This window comes from Mastomys coucha, unplaced genomic scaffold (assembly GCF_008632895.1).
Source record: "Mastomys coucha isolate ucsf_1 unplaced genomic scaffold, UCSF_Mcou_1 pScaffold22, whole genome shotgun sequence".
Taxonomy (NCBI): Eukaryota; Metazoa; Chordata; class Mammalia; order Rodentia; family Muridae; genus Mastomys; species Mastomys coucha.
In genome coordinates this window covers 72,403,591-72,418,132 of record NW_022196905.1, presented here as the reverse complement: position 1 = coordinate 72,418,132, position 14,542 = coordinate 72,403,591, and the positions used below count along the sequence as shown (strand labels likewise).

The 14,542-nt window shown below is 34.6% G+C and overlaps 1 pseudogene; it reads left to right on the top strand.

The window, feature by feature from the left end:
• Positions 1-11,364: 11,364 nt before the first annotated feature.
• Positions 11,365-11,494, top strand: LOC116071531 (annotated as a pseudogene).
• The last annotated feature ends 3,048 nt before the right edge of the window (positions 11,495-14,542 follow it).

The following is a 14,542-nucleotide window of genomic DNA, read 5'->3' as shown; positions in this document are numbered from 1 at the left end:
AGAAAAAAAATGAAAACAAAACATAACAAAACAAACAATCAAACAAAAAACCCTATTCCCTTCCCCCTTCCCCTGCTCACCAACTCACCCTCTCCTGCTTCCTGGCCCTGGCATTCTCCTACACTGGGGCATAGAACCTTCACAGGAACATAGGTCTCTCCTCCAATTGATGATCAACTAGGCCATCCTCTGCTATATATGCAGCTGGAGCCATGAGTCCCACCATGCGTACTCTTTGGTTCATGGTTTAGTCCCTGGGAGCTCTGAGGGTACTGGTTAGTTCATATTGTTGTTCATCCTATGGAGCTGCAATCCCTTCAGCTCCTTTTAATGTGAAGTATATTTGAATTCCTATATATCCATGGGTGTGCCTGATTTCCCAGGGTCTGTGAATTACACAACCTGTGTATGTTTACTTAAAAATTCTAAATATTCACTACATTGAGAGTGCCTATGACAGCTTCAGAAATGTATCAGTCAAATGTTTGAACAACCAGTTGATACACATATATTTATTATTATTCTAATTTTCAGTACACTTGCATCTCTAGCTGATGCTGCTATACTGGGTGGTGATAGAAATTTCTGCAACTAATATTTACTAGTTTGAACAAATATCAATGATAATTATTTGCTACTTAATCTAAAGTTATACACTGATGACTATCCAAACTTTTTTCAAAGAATGTGTGAAAATTCCACCTGACAGTAACAAATAGATGTTAAAAATCAAAGTTTACTACTGTATTAATGAAAAACATATAATGATTATGTTACTCAACTGTGCTTTTGAGTGCTTTTTTTATGTCTTGAATGTAGAAAATAACAAAAGGATGAGTAAATTTGACTCTTAATTCCCAGTGAATCGTGTCAAACTTTTCTTTAAGTTTTATTTCAAACAGAGAATTCTGATTTAAGCTTTACTACTTTTCCTTATATATTTCAGATGCACTATGGTTGACTTGTCCATATTTTATCTCCTTCAAGTCCATCTTTAATGTACATTTCTTACAATAACTCTTATGTATCTAGTTGTATCATGACATGTTTCTCTAAGGGAACCTGGTAACAAAAATATAGTAGGTACTAATTTGAGAACCCAGTTAATCTCCCAGCCATTTAGCTACCCTCGTCTGATGCCATTACACTTCTATAAGACTAAATTTTCAGAAAGCTATTAGAAATGTGTTAGGTGGAAAAAATGTATGTACAGCAACTACAGATTTGTAAGGTGTTAGAAGAATGACATCTACTAGAACAGGATAGGGAGCAAATTGCAGCTAGGTAGTCCAAACACGCAGCCCAAGATTAACGAGAATTCAGATTTACCATAAGTAGTAGGTTGGTATATGCAGTTGTCTTGAGTACTTACAGACACACACACACACACACACACACACACACACAATACTATCTTAAATAAACAAATGAGCACAGGAATTTCAAAATGAATCAGATAAGAGTTAGACATTATATAAATATTTAAAATTTTAAATAAAATAGGGAAGGTTTAGATGATAAATCCAAGGACATACAATAGGACTTTGGATCATATAGATGACTTTCATAGAAGTCATGCTCTGTAGATCTTCTTATAGTCTCAGAATCTACATAGTATGCCAACATTCCTTATAGTCGATGTTTCTGTTATTCTGGAATATGAAAGTAAACTTCTATTGCATTATACAATAGAATTTTCAATCATAAATTGCATTTATCATTTCTCTTACATGCCAGTGAAATGGAAACTGAAATGGAAAGGGTTCTTATGAAAGTCAGTTATGTTGGATGGTATTTTGCTGGGGCAAATACATGAAGTAGAGTTTTTCTGAAGCAGACAAAGGTAAGGATGTTCAGCTAAAGCAAGGATGTGAAAGGACACATGATGAGAATTCTTTGTTAACAACACGCATGTGTTGGTCTGCCTTACATTGTGCAGCTGAGTTCCATTTGCAGGGACTTCAGAGAGAAACACAATTTTCTAAGGAACCCCCAGATTGATTTCCAGAGTGGTTTTACCAGTTTGCAATCCAACCAGCAATGAAGGAGTGTTCTTCTTTCTCCACATCCTGTGCTGTCACCTGAATTTTTGATCTTAGGCATTCTGATTGGTGTAAGGTGGAATCTCAAGGTAGTTTTGATTTGCATTTCCATGCAGAGTAAGGACTTTCAACATTTCTTTAAGTGCTTCTCCTCAATTCAAAATAGCTTTGTGTGAATTCTCTGTTTATTTCTATACCCTATTTTTTTTTTTACTGGTTTTTTTTTTTTTTTTTTTTTTTTTTTTTTTTTTTTTTTTTTTGGTAATAGCTTCTTGGGTTCTTTATATATTTTGGATATTTTCCCTCTAGAAGATGTGGGGTTAGTGAAGACAATTCCCAATCTGTAGGTTGTTGATTTGTCATATTGGCTTTCTGATCTTAGAGCCTGAGCCATTGGAGTTCTGGTTAAGAAATTGGTGCTTATTTTAGTTTTAGTTTTTTTATTTTATTTTACTTTGTTTTCTTTTTCTTTTTTCTTTTAGAGGGAAACCTGGAAAAGGAGATATTGTAAATAAAGAAAACATCTAATAAAAAAAAGAAAAAGAAATTTCTTCCTACATCAATGAGTTCGAGGCTCTTTCGCAATTTCTTTTCTATTAGATTCAGTGTATCTTGTACTCACTAATAAGTGGATATTAGCCAAAAAAAGTACAGAATTCCAAGGATATAATCCACAGAACTCAAGATGGCTAACAAGCTGAAGTGAGGAGGTCTCAATCCCAACTTGGGAGATAGAAGAATGCAATCACAGGAGGAGGTAGAAGGAGGGATGGAGCTGGGTGGGAAAGGCAACAGGGAGGGGAAGAAGGGAACATGATAAGGTAATGTGGGGGAAGCCCTGAAGGCCAACAGAAAGAATCCAAACAGGCAACCTCAGAAGGTAGGAGGTGTGGAGACCCTCTAGACTGAACCAGAGACCTGGGAGGTGAGAGACCCTCAAGACTCAAAAGGAGAGACCTTAGATGAAATGCCCTACATTGGGGAGAGGGCACTTGTAGAGTGCACCTCCAGCAGAAAGACAGGGCATCAAGTGGAGGAAGGGATTGCCATCCCACAGTCAAAAGCTCTGACCAAAAATTGTTCTTATCTGAAAGAACTACAGTGACAAAAATGGAGAAGAGCCTGAGAAGGTGGACTGGAAGGGGGATAACGTCTGGATTGTAAAAAAGATTGAAGAATTAAAAAATAAAAGTGAGCATTGAAAAAATTAGTTATGTTACACTCCAGGCTTATTTAAACACCAATTCATGGAAAAATCAGCTGAAACTTCCTGGATCTAACAAAATATGGCATTGATATATGTTAGAGGATCTGCACTAAGGGTTATCCCAAGAACAAAGAAAGTACTCTACATCTTAATGTAGAGTATATTTGATACCTTGTCCATAATGTAATACATAAGATTCAAAGAATTTTCTATGTCAAGATATAAATTATGTTTAAATAATAGATTTTTATACCCAGCATATAGGACTTCAAGTGTTGCAACTAAGTGAATGCTGTACAGTTTGTATTGGTTTGGAAAATTTGTTAAACAAGAAGGGATGAAATATAAATAAAATGATTTTTTTTCTGACTAGTGGTAGAAAAATAAATGAAGAACTTAGAGGAGTAGAAATGTTAGGGTAGGTCTATAGCTTAGAAGTCTTACAGAAGGCAATTTCCTACAGCAGAGTTAAATAAATGCATGCTTAAGATTCATTCTAAGATGCTATTTTGAAGTACTAGTATCAATAAATACATTTGTGACATTCAATAAAGTATTAATGTTGAGCTCTGGAAAACAGTTGGAGAGCTTGCATTGGTCATATTGTTAGGGATAAGTGAGCTTGAAAACAGTAGAATCCCAGTAATATTCAAGACTGTGAAAAATCATGATAATCTGGAAGTCTACATTTGCCTCAACTCCATGGATGGAGGCAGAGCTCTGGGGTAGATGTGAGTGCTGTGAAGAGATTGTGAATACAAGTTTCTAAGTAAAATGACATAAACCAATAGAAGTGATATTTGTTAATATTTGTAATCAGGAATATACAAAAGAAAACAGGAGGTTGGTGGTTATTACTTGTATTAAAATCTGTACCTCTGAATCAATATGTAGTCCAAGCAAAAGTATTTGTCCCAACCTAAGAACATGATACTGTGAAGAGTGGAAGAAAGTGAAGCCCTGTGCTATGACTAATGGTCTGCAAGGTGGTATGTTGGGTACTTTTCTTATTGTAATGACAAAAATACTAACAAAAGCCCTTGAGAAAGTACAAGTTCATTTTGGCTGGTAATTTCTTAACAGCTACTGTCCATTATGAGTCAATGAGGTACCTCTTACATTATCTAGTCAATCCCAAAGCAGCGAAAAATGGATGTTGGTGCTCAACTGGTCTTCTCCAAACATAATGCTCTAGTATTCCACTGGCCCTTAAAGTCTGATTTCATCTCAAAGCAAAAAATAAATAATGCATTATGCAAAAGTCTAAGAGTCCTGGCTTTTTCATTTACCTAATCCCCCCAGGACAAACAGCAAGTAACCAAGTTCTTTATAGGTGGGAAATGAAATAGAATAGCCCTAGATCTAGACCTTCCCAGTCTAGGCATTTAGTTTATAATAAAATAATGGGATTGTGTGTATATTCCATGGGCTTATTAGAACAGTAACAGTAACTTCAACAAGTATATTACTTGAAGAGTAGTCCCTCTTCACCTTAACATAGCAAAATAAAACTCATAGAATCTCATCATTGAGTATAGGATAGGCATTCATTTACTTTAAATTAAATTTATCTGTTCTCCATTGAGATGAACTCTTCTAAAGTAATCTATATGATTATTATAGTACTGTTCATATTCAACTATGAATCTTTATGGAATATATTAGCTCACAATATTGTTAAAAAATCAAATAAATATGCCATATGTCTTTTGATATTTTAAAGGCAAAATATTTTGTTTCAAATAGCACCACCTAAATATAAAATATTGTTTGAAGGTCACATTCCATATTGATTTTACTTATTGTCAGACAAGGTAGAAGCCTTTGTTTGATAAAAAAAAAAACGATCTGTTAATAAGATGAAATCAGAAGTGAGCTAATCTGGTCTTTTTACAATACTGTCTCACAATAATGCATAGCATGATAGATATGAGGAAAGCATTTGATAGCTCTCAAACTGCAGATAACTGCATTTTGGACATTTTGTGAAAAATACAAATAAAGCTTGCATTCTATTCAGCATTCTATTCAGCAATTTTGATTTATTTCCTTTTGAAGTACAAGATCAGAAGTGTTTCTTCCTTAGAGGATGATTAGATTGCTCTTAAAAGATGCACAGGTTTCCTCTTTATCTTTTCCATGCAATATATTCATTCCTACACCATTTTGTAAGTACTCACTTTCCTTGCTCAATTATATTGCAGTCATATGAATGAGTTAACTTTTCTTACCTATTTCTGTATAAGAAATGTGGGTTACACCTGCAGATGTATTAAAAAAAATTTTGGTGACCTATAACTAACCTTTTTTTATTTATTTATCTATTTATTTATGTATCTATTTATTTATTGTGATCAAACTTTAAAAACATTTTAAAATAGTGATAGAAGTTCTAGTACATACAATGCAGTAAGTTTGTACACTCATTTATTAGCCGTTTTGGCTGCATTATAAGACACATCACAGAGAAATCAAAATTTGGTTTGTTGATCTAATCTCAGATCTTCAAAGTTCCCTCAGATAATCTGTGTTAATTCACTCTCTCTCCTATCAACACACACACACACACACACACACACACACACACCACCACATACATTTAAAAATATGTCGAAATTTCTCAACAATATTAGTGGAGTGTTTATGAACTACTGGCTACTGGTTCACATTAGCCTTTGAATGACACTGACCTAGTCCTGACTTTAGGTAAATTGTTATGGAGATTTTTATATGCTGCTACTATTGATAATTGCTCTAGGAAGAAAAAAATAAGGAGAGCAGCTATAAATATTTGCATGCACATCACTTGCTTTCACATTTGCATGTAAACTACAATAAGCATACAGATTTTGAGTTTTGTCTGTGAAAGACACATATGTAACACTATCAGTATTTGTCATATACATATCTTTTGTTAGGGTTGGTGGAATAAAGCAAATCCAAGCTAAAATGAAAAGTTTCATTTTAGAAAATACTGTTGACCGAGCTTTGTGATGAAACCATTTGAGAAACTGAAGACCTGTTTAACTAAAGTCATGAGTCAGAACAAAGTGGCGGCGAATTTTGCAATCTCTTATAATGAGAAAGTTTCTGTGGAATCTAATAGATCTTAAAGGCTAATCTGATCTTTGGAAAAAAAATTTTCTGCTCAATGGTGCTAAAGCAATCCCTGGACCCAAGATAGGCTTGCTGCAAGGAGGTTCTTACTCCCTATGTCTGTGAACAGCAAATGCCACCGCTAGAGGAGTCTCCTTCTAGCTATCTTTCTTATTCTCTTCTCTTCCTTTGTCAATCTTTTCGTCCTTGTGCATTTGAAATCCAAATTAGATCTCCTTCATTGATTAAAAATATTGCTTCTAGCGATTTGCCAACAAATGTGTTCTGAAATTAAATCAGGTTAAGCATTTTGTAGCAGACTGCCATAATAATTTTCCAAAGCAATAAAATCAGTTATCAGAATTAATGATACATAAAATTCATTTTATGACATTACTTACATTGTCTTTCTTCTTTCCTTCATCCATTTTCGCTTGAACTCCTGTAACTCTACAATGTGCATATGTCTTGTCTCCTGACCCTGGGTGACTGAAAGGAGAACATGATTCAATATAATTTTAAAGAATCCTGTCCCTGTTCAGAAGTTGTGTGGCACATATAAAAGGACTATAATAATGTCCATAGCCTAGTAGTGTGGCAAATATGAAGTTCCTCAAAAGTGGTAGCTCTGCCTAAGTGGATGTCCCTGGGGCTATCACTGATGGAGTGGCTGGTATGACCTGCTGAGTGCACTGAGAAGCTACTGCTTGAAAAATCAAGAGATGAGCCCCTGTTGCTTAATGACCCTCTATCCACCCACTGAAAGCTTGACTGGCTTTTCCTTTCTCCCTTTTATTTAAATAGCTAAGTCCATACTTGATCGGCTATTTAGCCAGCCACTGCTTTTTAAATTATCAGCTACACAACATCCACTAGGCTTTAGTGTGGCATAGATTAAGATGCAGCACAGGGAAATCAGTCTCATTTTTAAAGACTGTTTAATAGGCAGAAGCAATGCCTGATTCTCAAGTCCTGAACAAGTTTTTGTGGTAATAACTGGAAAGTTAAAGATGAGGAAAATTTTTCACATATCATTCTACTGAAGCTCAGAAAAGAGAATTTATCATTATTTTTATTTTCCTCATTGTTCTAAAGGGATAACTGAAAACATTACAGATATTAGTATTTCAGAATACTTTAAATTTAAAATTTTTGCAAAGATAAAAATTTATGTCTACTAACATGCAAGGCAAGAATCTCTTTCTATGCCTTATAGGAAATATGAACATTTTTGAATGAGGCCTCTATGTATCTTTGAGAAGCCTGAAGAACAGATAGAAGGGGATTAGATTAGTACATCTGCCATATATCATTCTGTAACCCTGAAGCCTTTCCGGATACAGAGATATTACTCTTTCTAAATTGTTCTTTTATATTTTTCATTATAATTTCTGATTTCTTCACTCCAAAAATTCCTTTGTACACCTCCTTGCTGTCTTTGTACTTTATAGCCTATTTTCCCATTATATAAATACATGTACTACACTAATACACACACACACACACACATACACGCACACACACACACATATTTCAACTGGATAGATAGAGATGCAAACATATGACTGGATATATATATATACATATATATATGTGTATATATATATATGCATGTGTGCAGTTATTATATATATACACTATATATAGATAGATAAAAAGATAGCTATATATCATATATATATTTATGCTTATCTATACCTATCAATCATCTCTCTATGTATACATATATATGAATATATCCAAATATGTATGTTAGATAGATCCAATGTATATATCTATACACATGTACATAATGTACTATATACAATATATAATATATCATCTTTATATATGTAGTGGCTATTCCTGGTTGTCAACTTGACTATATCTGAAATGAACTACAATCAAGAATTAGAAGGCTCACCTGTGGCCCTAATCTGGAGGCTGAGAGATACAAGTTTCTGACCTGAATCTTTGCATGGAGATCTTAAGGCATAGTGGCTATGAATTCCAGATTAAGATAGGAAGATCTATGAGTTCAAGATCATCTGGGATTAAAGGTGTGGTGGCACACACCTTTAATTTGGACCACACCTTTTGCTGGAGACCTGTATAATGACATTGGAAGAAGGAAGGCTCTCTGTTTCGCCTAATTGCCTTGTGGGACTGAGCAACTGCTGGATCCTTGGACTTCCTTTCACAGCTGCTGCCGACCATTGTTGGGAGTTGATTTTGGGGAGCTGGACTACAGACTGTAAGTCATCAATAAATTCCTTTACTACATAGAGACTATCATACATTCTGTGACTCTAGAGATCCCTGACTAATACAATATATAAATCTATTTATCCTATCATCTATATATATATATATCTGTCTATATAGATTTGATATAGAGAGGTGATAGATAAGTAAACATATAAATACAGATATATGTTAACTAGATGTAGGTGGTATAGAGATTTAAATATAGATATGAGTGTAGATGCAGATGCAGATGCAGATATAGATAGATATATTAAGTATATCTATATATAATAATATATAAATTTTTATAATGTTACCATTCCTATTATATCATGAAAATAAATAATTTTTAATCTGTTTTATTGGATATATTACTTATTTACATTTCAAATGTTATTCCCTTTCCTGGTTTTCCCACCAGAATTCCCCTATCCCATCCCCTTTCCTTATACTTCTATGAGGGTGCTCACCCACCCACCCACCCACCAACTCTTGCCTACCCACCCTCGAATTCCCCTACACTGGGGCATTGAGCCTTCACAGGACCAAGGGCCTTTACTTCCATTGATGTCTGATAAGGCCATCATCTGTTACATATGGAGCTGGAGCCATGGATCCCTCCATATGTACTCCTTGGTTGGTGGTTTAGTCCCTGGGAGCTCTGGGGAGTCTGATTGTTTGACATTGTTGTTCTTCCTATGAGGTTGCAAACCCCTTCAGCTCCTTCAGTCCTTTTTCTAACTCCTCCATTGGAGACCCTGTACTCAGTTCAAGGGTTGGCTGTGAGCATCTACCTCTACATTTGTCAGGCTCTGGCAGAGCCACTCAGGAGACAGCTATATCAGGTTCTCTTGTCAGCATGCACTTCTTGGCATCCACAATAGTGTCTGTGTTTGGTGACTGTATATGGAATGGATCCTCAGGTGGGGCAGTCTCTGGAAGGCCTTTCCTTCAGTCTCTGCTCCATACTTTTTCTCCATTTTTCTTCCTGTGTGTATTTTGTTATCTCTTCTAAAGAAAGACCAAAGCATCCACAGTTTGATCATCCTTCTTGAGCTTTATATGGCCTGTGAATTGTATCTTTGGTGTTGCGAGCTTTTATGTTAATATCCACTTATCAGTGAGTGCATACCATTTGTGTTCTTTTGCGATTGTGTTACCTCACTCAGGGTGACATATTCTAGTTCTGTCCATTTGCTTAAGGATTTCGTGAATTCATTGTTTTTAATAGCTGAGTAGCACTCCATTGTATAACTGTACCATATTTTCTGTATCCATTCATCTGTTGAAGGACCTTTTGGTTCTTTCCAACTTCTGGCTATTATAAATAAGGCTGCTATGAACATAGTTGAACATGTGTCCTTGTTACATGTTGGAGCATATTTTGGGTATATGCATAGGAGTGATATATTACCTGGTAATTTGTTCACAATAAAAAAATATCATTCAGATTATGTATTAAACAATCTCTTGTTAGACCTATCAAGAATATTTTTAAAAAGTAAACAAACCATTTTCTATAATATGTGTGTGTGTGTGTATAGTGTTGATAGATAGATGATAGGTAGCTAGATAAATGTAAATAGATACATAGATGATAGATAGATAGATAGATAGATAGATAGATAGATAGATAGATAGATAGGTAGATAGATATGGATAGAGATACAGGTATAGAAATGGATGTAGGTAGACATTCCTTAATATATAAATAGAACATCTTCACACTGAATAATTTTAGTATTAAATATATGATTTTGGTGATGATCATTTACTATTAAATAACAAATTAATGTGTTCTTCCTGTCTCCAGTAGGACTATTTATGTCACTTACAGCAATCCTTATCTGACAGTAGTGATTGTCTAAGACAAAAATATGCTGAAGGCTTCTTACCTACCTCATTCGTACTAGCATGTCTACTGATGCCATCCCATTAAGTTCATATATCAGCAGTCATGCTGGTAAGATTTTATGGCTGTAGCTTATGGCTTTCCTAGAAGTTATAATCTCACAGTAAATCTCTTCTGTGCCTCTTATAATAATTCCTCTCATACCCCACCTCATCTGCAATAATTGCTAAGCCTTAGGTACAGGAATGTGATGTACACGTGTCAATAAAGATGGGCTTAACAACTCGGCACTTGAGGAATTGTGCTTCCTCTCTAACTTACCATTTGTTTTAGAACCTTCTATTTCATTTCAGCCCTTCTCATTATGTTTAAGTACCAACAAAATTCCATAGAAAATGGCTTGTTTATTTCTTTAAAATGTCTTGATATATCCATCAAGAGATCATCAAATGCAAACTTTGAATGATATTTTTTTCATTCTGAACAGTTTACAAGGTAATATTTATCTTCATACTATCACGATATGAATGGTAAAACGTGTATGTGAAGTTTATGCTCATGTTTCAGCTCATGTATACATATACTACTCCCTTATATATTTTTACCTTTATTAATAGTTATCTTTTTTACCATTTTTATCTTTATTAATAGTGAAAAATATGAATATAATGTTTATCTTTTAGGATCATGATGGAGAATCTTCAAATATATAAATTGTGAGGAAATTGAGTAAACTCTATTATGTGCAAAATAGAAGGTTTCATAAATTGTTGAAAAAACATATTGAGACCCAATGAATGTGATGTATTCATTGATTATTTATACTTCATTAATGACACTGTCTATAACAGAATTGAAATTTATTTACTGGTCATCAAACAGAATTTCAGTTCTAATTCTAGAATCTAATTCTTAGAGGAATGTACTTCATCAATAATACAAGCTTTGTGCAGTGGCAGTATCATAGCCAATGAGGTTTATCTGAGGCTAATTGAAAACTTTTCCCAATACCCCACCACGACAACTTGCAATATAGTCAGCACTGGCAATTTTTGACAGTCTCTACAGAGAATGAATAACTGTGGTTCAAAAAATATAAAACCAAAAAAAAAAAAAAACCTATCTGTAACAGATGTGAAGTTTATTGATTGGTCATCAAACAGAATTTTAGTTCTGTTCCTTAGCCCAGAATCTGATCCTAGCATGATTCCAGAAAATTGAAGTAAGTACTTCTTAACAATATTTGCATTAATTAAAAATATAAAGATACATAACTCTCCAGGTTCTTCTTTTATAGCAGAATATTGAGTTTTAGCTAAGTATAAGACTCTGCTCTAATTAGATTTGTGGAAGACACTATTTCATGACTCCTGGACTTGGAATAGTCCCAGAACACAGCAAAACATTTTGTTTCCTCTTAAATATGATGTGGTCAATATTTGTACAAATAAGATAGATGCTTTTTCTAATATAGATATTTATGAAAATATTATGTTCCTTTGGGAGAAGAGATTTTAGAGTAAAGCATTTATAACTAGTCTTTATTTACAAAAATTATTAGTTACTTGAGAATTTTATTCAACGTTTAATATACCACAATGGGAGCTGTTAAAAAGAGAGACATGGTTCATATACTAGGAAAATTGTATTGAGTTAACCTTCATATTATCCTTTTTAGGAGAATTGCAGCAACAAAGTCAGAAGTAGGATCACAACAAACCTTCAGGTCCCAGGATCCTCCATTAGGAGGACTAGACATCATCTACAGAATGACAGATATCCCTAAAGAAATCACCCTTAGTTCCTAGAATATTAAGGCAGATATAGTATTATGGTTGTAGGCAGCCATGAAGAAAGTTAAGGGAGAGATGAGAACATCTAAGTCCCTCAGTGACTTTCATCTTTCTGGAACAAAGTCAGTTTCTTACTCTTACAGACCATTAGAGGTGTGTGAGCTAACCTAACAAGTACCTAGCATTGAACACGGCCTTAGCCAAGAAAGTAATTTGAAATTCACAGTTCTTTTGGGCCTCAATATCAAAGCTTCCTTGAAGCTGCAAGGGGAGATAGAATATCTGTGAGATCTACAAGAACACAGCTCTGGGAAACTCAGACCTGCAGAAGCAGGGAATGGATCGAGTTTTTGCCAAAGAGAAATGGTGATGACTAAAGAGTCTGGAATCTATCAGAAGACTTATAAGGATACATTTACATACTTTAGAATTTTATATCGTCTTATGTAGTCTTTACATTAGAAAAGAGAAAATCATGATATCATTCACTTATTCAAAGATTATACCCTGCTATGTTTTAGAAAGACAGGGCGGGATGTAGGGAACCAAGAGAAGGGCATAGACACCAGCCATGCGAGAAGCTCCCAAGATGAATCTACCAACCAAAGAATACACATGGCTCCCACTACATATGTAATAAAGGATTCCCTTGTCTGCTCTAAGTAGAGTGGAGCCATTTGGTTCTGTATAGCCTTGATGCCTCAGAGAAGGAGAATGCTAGAGAAGTGAGGTGGGGTGTATGGGTAGGGGAGCACACTCTTAGAGGCAGAGAGGAGGGGGAGATGGTGGGGAGATTTGTGGGGCAGAAACCAGGAAGAGGATACCATTTGAAATGTAAACAAGTAAAATAATTAATAAAAAAAGAAAGAAACAAGAAGAGAGAGTTAATTACTGATGATCTTAAATTGTATATATTATTGATGTAATAAATACTTTTTTATAAAAAATAATTTAGAGTCTATAAAATCTTACATGGCAGAACCTAAGTGTAGTTCACTATATTTCAACTAAAAGTCTAGTAGTGTATATGGTTTATTGCCTAAAAAGAAATGAATGAATGAAAGAATGAATGGATGGATGGATGGAGGGCATGGGTTTATGAACATGGCATATGTAAAATTGTGATACAGAATATGTTACAAAATATCTACAAGGTGGGTGTTGCTTGTAGAATGTACTCTGAAAGGAAAATGTTTGTGTCTTTTGATTCTAACTGAATAAATTGTCAGAGATATTTATACGTAAAACATATTCATTTTTGTTTGAGTCTCATAGGTCTTAATTAGAAACACTTTACAATCACACCTTGGGGCACATAAAATGTATTGTATTCTACTAATTGTTACCAAAAACTGTGAATTTTTCAATCCTCTAAGAATGCATGTATACACGGGCATACAGGCACATACACACACACACACACACACACACATATACACACACACACACATACACAAAGGCAACATGACAAATTGTCACGTTTTATTTTTGCCATTTTAACTGCATTCAAATATAGGGAAAATAAAGAAAGCAACACATTTTATGAGCTTGCAACACAAATAATTATACTTGGAGAAAATGTTGTCCACATTAGGTTTTACATTTGTAAATTGTGGAATAAATAGTAAAATATAGGTTTACATTTAGTTTTACATCCATTTCTTTTCAGTATTTAATGTAGGGAAATGATGTGCTTATATGTTTGTATTTCAAAGGTATTTTTGCTTCAGTTAAATGTTCTAAACCTTAAATTAGCTCCCAGGGACTAAACCACCAACCAAAGAGTACACATGATGGGACTCATCCTCCAGCTGCATATGTAGCAGAGGATGGCATTGTTGTTCCTCAGTGGGAGGGGAGGCCCTTGGTCCTGTGAAGGCTCTATGCCCCAGTGTAGGGGAATGCCAGGGCCAAGAAGCAGGAGTGGGTGGGTTGGTGAGTAGGCTGAGAGGGGAGGGTATAGGGGTTTTCAGAAGGGAAATGAGGAGAGGAGATAACATTTGAATTGTAAATAAAGAAACTATCTAATGAAAAATGGGGAAAAAAATTAGAAAATGAAAAACAGAATCCCTATCCCAGTGAATTTTCCTTAGTTCCTAATAAAAAAGACAAATTGATCTAAATATGCTGTGATGTCAGAAAGTAAAGCTATATGATTTACAAATATCAGTTTTACTAAAGCAAAATTAATGGTTATTTATATCTCCTTCTTTTGAGACAAGTGACTGGATATTTGCATTTTGCTTAACTTTGTTTTAGTACCAATTCTCAAGCTTTCACAGACATCTATAAACTTTCCTCTAGCATTCCCTGTAGGAAAACTTCT